Here is a 4,430-nt window from a genome sequence, read left to right as displayed (position 1 = left end):
AGAGAAAGAAAGAAAGAAGGGAGGGAGGGAGGGGAGGGAAGGGAGGAAGGGAGGGAATGAAGGGGAAAGGAGAGAAGGGAGGGAGAGAGAAGAGAAGGAAAAAGAACTTCTATGGAGAAACTGCTGCTCAGCAAGCATGATATTTCTAAATGTTAATTTTGAGTTACTCCTGCTGAATACTCAGATGTGAATAAAAGAATTAATGAGTTCAATCATCCATGTTTACCTCAATAGCACATATATAGAAATCTGGGTGCATCCATCATAAGTGTGAGTGTGACTTGGCCACAATGTCCTTCCACTCTCTCATTTCTATTCAGATCAGTAGTAACCTATATATATAAATGGCTAAGCAACTGTCTGACCGTCCAACCGGTAGCTATGATGCACAATGACCACCAGGGGGCAGATGCTCTGACCAGTAGCTATGATGTGCACTGACCACCAGGGGGCAGACACTCAACGTAGGAGCTGCAGAGCTGAGGTGACTTGGCAGTGGTGGTTCTCAGATGACACACCCTGGAACCAGAGAGGAGGGAGCCCAATTCCGTGGGGTGTCACCTGAGAACCGCCCTCTCGCAATCCAGGACCCCTAGGGGGATGTCAGAGAGCCGGTTTCAGCTCAATCCCTGCAGGCCAGGCGGAGGGACCCCCCCTGCCAGAGGGACCCCACTCACTTCACAGACACCCTTCAAGCCACGGCACTGCCCCAGGTGCAGCCCACCAGGGAGGGACTGTGGGAGGTTGGCTCCAGGGCATGTCCGGCCCGTCTCACCCAGTCCCACCCCACCGGCCACCTTCTAATTAATTTCCTTTCAATGTGCACGAATCTGTGCACTGGGGCACTAGTCAAATATAAAGGGAAAATCTCATGCCTCATCTTACAGAGTGATTTTTAAAAAATATATATTTCTTTATTGATTTCAGAGAGGAAGGGAGAGGGAGAGAGAGATAGAAACACCAATGATGAGAGAGAATCATTGATTGGCTGCCTTCTGCACACCCCCCACTGGGGATCGAGCCCGCAATCCAGGCATGTGCCCTTGGCCGGAATCGAACCTGGGACCCTTCAGTCTGCAGGCTGACACTCTATCCACTGAGCCAACCCAGCTAGGGCCAGAGTGATTTTTAATGGACAAGTGCAAATGATTGTATGTTGTTTTTATAGCATCTAAATTAAACCAAACATAGTATCTAAACAATGTAAACTTAAAATAGGATTTCTAGGGCACTTTATCTACTAAATTTCCATAGACAAAGACCCGGGCTGACAAGAGTAATATTGGCTGGCTTTTTTCTGTCTCCCCTTCTAGCTCATGAACATCACAGTGGAGAGAATAGCACCTTATTGATCTTTGATTCCCCCGCTGACACAGTGCTAGAAGCTTATAAAGAGTGTTTTCGGAGAATCTCTGGAAAATTGAATCCACTTCACCAGCTCAATGTGTCAATCTCCTGGAGCTGTGCATTTTCCCCAAAAGCCCTGAAAAGTGACATTTCAAAGAGAAGATTTCAGCAAAGTACAAAGATATACCTCAGCGGCAGAGTTCCTTCCCAGTGCCCTGCAAACCCTATCGCATAGAAAATGGTCTGTTTTGCTGAGCTTGAGGCCCAGCCATAGCTGACTTCCTGGAAGAATCCCAAGTGAGGATGGCCACAAAGAGTGAAAGGCCCCAGAAGTGAAGGAGGCAGCTTTTCCTAGAAAACAGCACGCCCAGGAAGAAAAGCAGTTACCTGCTCAACTTTTTGCCTTATTGCCTTTAATATATCCAATTCAAAGAATTTGATGAAGACAAAGGATTTCAAACACTCTTTACATCCAATAGGACTGCCGTGCGATGTTTACTTTTATGCATTTAACCTTGAACTGCTGGGAGTAAATAAAGGTCATTTTGGAGGCTGAAAATGTAGGTCAGACATCTCGTTTAAGTTCGTGGAAGGAGCACGCCACCAACACTGACTTCCTTCCCCTGAGGTTACTGTAAGAAGTTGCCTGTTTTGGTCAGATGATGAGAAGCCAGCTTTGGGTCCCACAATGCTCTTTGTATGTCTCCCACACAGGGCACACCACAGTCAAACTGAAACAGCATCCTTCTGCTCCTGTCAGACCCACCAGAGGGGTGAGTCAGAGCATTTCCCAGCCCGCACTCCTGCTGTCACCAGAGATGTTCTTCCACTGGGCTGGTCACCAGATAAAGCAAATTGTCCCCAAGGATAGAAAGGTGGCCTGAAAATAGACCGAAATTACTGTTCTGCAGCAGGGACAGTGGCCCAGAGATTAGAAATGAGCAGATCATGCCTGGTAATTCCTAGAGTGGATGCTCTTCCCAGGAGTACAATGCTCAGGCTGATCCAATATCCAAGCTGATGAGGAATTACCCATGCCAGATTTTCAAAAACAATCAGATACACACAGCATTTGATTTTTTCCCTAACACAGCTATAACAGACTACCACAAATTGGTGACTTTAAACAGCATACGTGTATTCTCTTACAAGTTCACTGGGCCAAAGTCAAGGTGCAGGCAGGGTGTGCCCCCTCCAGAGGCTCAAGGGGAGAATGTGTCTTTGCTTTTCCAGCTCCTAGCGCTGCATTCCTTGCCTGGTGGCTCCTTCCTCTATTTCCGGGGCAGATTACTCCAACCTCCGCTTTCAGTCCTCACATCATGCTATCCTCTTCTGTCATCAAAGCTTCCTCTGCCTCCCTCTTATAAAGACACGTGTGACTACATTTGGGGTCTACCATAATAGTCCAGGATAATCTCCCCATCCCGATAGCCTTTGTTTAATCATATGTACAATGGCTCTTTGTCATTTAAGGTAACACTCACAGGTTCCAGGAATTAGGACCTAAATATCATTAAGGGTCATTATTCAGCCAACTACCCCACACAAGAAAGATTTTTAAAGAAGAAAACAATCAGACAGACTCTATAGCACTCTAAAAACAATGGGATGTTATATTCTCTTGATTACTGAGAAAAGAATTTCTGAGATCGTTCCCGTTTTGAACATCAGGTCATTGCCGTTTTCTAGTAGCACAGAGTGCTTATGAACAAGAGCTCGGGCAAATAAGTGAAACCAGAGATTCAGCTCTATTCGACTTCAGAATAATTACAAGGCCTGAGATCATTTTCATTCAGTAAGAGTGCCCAGTAATCTTTGAAACCTAATAGCAGAATTTTAAAATGTACATTTCCAAGAAGCATTTTTCTTGCCTTGCATTATATATCTTAAAATTCCCTACTTTTTTTTTTTCTGAGAAATGCACACAGTTGGGCCCTATAATTATATAAATATAGGGTGGGCAAAAGTAGGTTTACAATTGTGTGTATGTGAATCAGAGTTTATTTTTGTATTATTTATTTATTATTGTATTATTATTATTAAACTACTTTTGCCCACCCCTGTATAAAGTGGAGCAATTTGGGAAGCTGCAGTTCCTGGGGATTAAATAGCTTTGTAAAAGGTGATTTTAATGGTCATTTATACTGTAGGCAGAGTTGCATCTCTGCAAACAATGTCTTTATAGAAAAACTAGAGGCCTGGTGCACAATTTCGTGCATGGGTGGCGTCTGGCCGGCCGTCCCAATGGGGGCCCATTGAGCCGGGCTGGCGGTGGGGAGGGGCCAGCTCAGGGGAGGGGCCACAGGTGGTTGGCCGGCTGGCCCCGCCCCCAATTAAGGTGTTGGGGGCCAATCGGGCCTGGATCAGGCTGGTTGGCTGCCGCAGTGCGCGGCACAACCACTGGTCATTCTGGTCGTTCTGGTCATTCCATCGTTCCGGTCACTGGACTTTCATAAATACATAGATGCCTTTCTAACTCTCAAGGATATAGAGGCCTCTCAAAATATTAAACATAGAACTACCATATGATCCAGCAATTCTACTTCTGGGTATATCTGAAGGAAATGAAATTACTACCTAGAAGAGATACCTATACACCCATGTTTGTTGTGCATTATTTACAATAGCCAAGACACAGAAGCAATCGTATTGTTCATTGACAGATGAATAGATACAGAAACTATGGTACATATACAATGGAATATTATTCATCCATAAGAAAAGAAGGAAACCCTGCCGTTAGTGACAAGATGGATTAATCTTAAGGGCATTATGCTAAATGAAATCAATCACAGAAAAATGAAAATACCATCTGATCTCACATGTGGAACCTAAAAAAATTTTTTTAATTAAAAACTCGAGGGGGAGGAAAAATGGCGGAGGTTTAGACGGACGTGTTGGTGCTTTGTCCCGGAGCAGATAAGGGCGAGCAGCTGAAACGGGTAACATACAGCCCGAACAAGCAGAGGAGATTCAGCTGAGAGACAGTCTGCAGCCAGGAAAGACAGAGAACTCCTAGAAAATGGGGATGGTTAGAGATTGAGGCTGAAACCTCCCCCTGGGCGCCAGCTCAGCCGCGAGAC

The sequence above is a fragment of the Myotis brandtii genome, unplaced genomic scaffold, assembly GCF_000412655.1.
Source record: "Myotis brandtii unplaced genomic scaffold, ASM41265v1 scaffold893, whole genome shotgun sequence".
In the NCBI taxonomy this organism is placed as follows: Eukaryota; Metazoa; Chordata; class Mammalia; order Chiroptera; family Vespertilionidae; genus Myotis; species Myotis brandtii.
Note: the sequence above shows the minus strand (reverse complement) of the source record.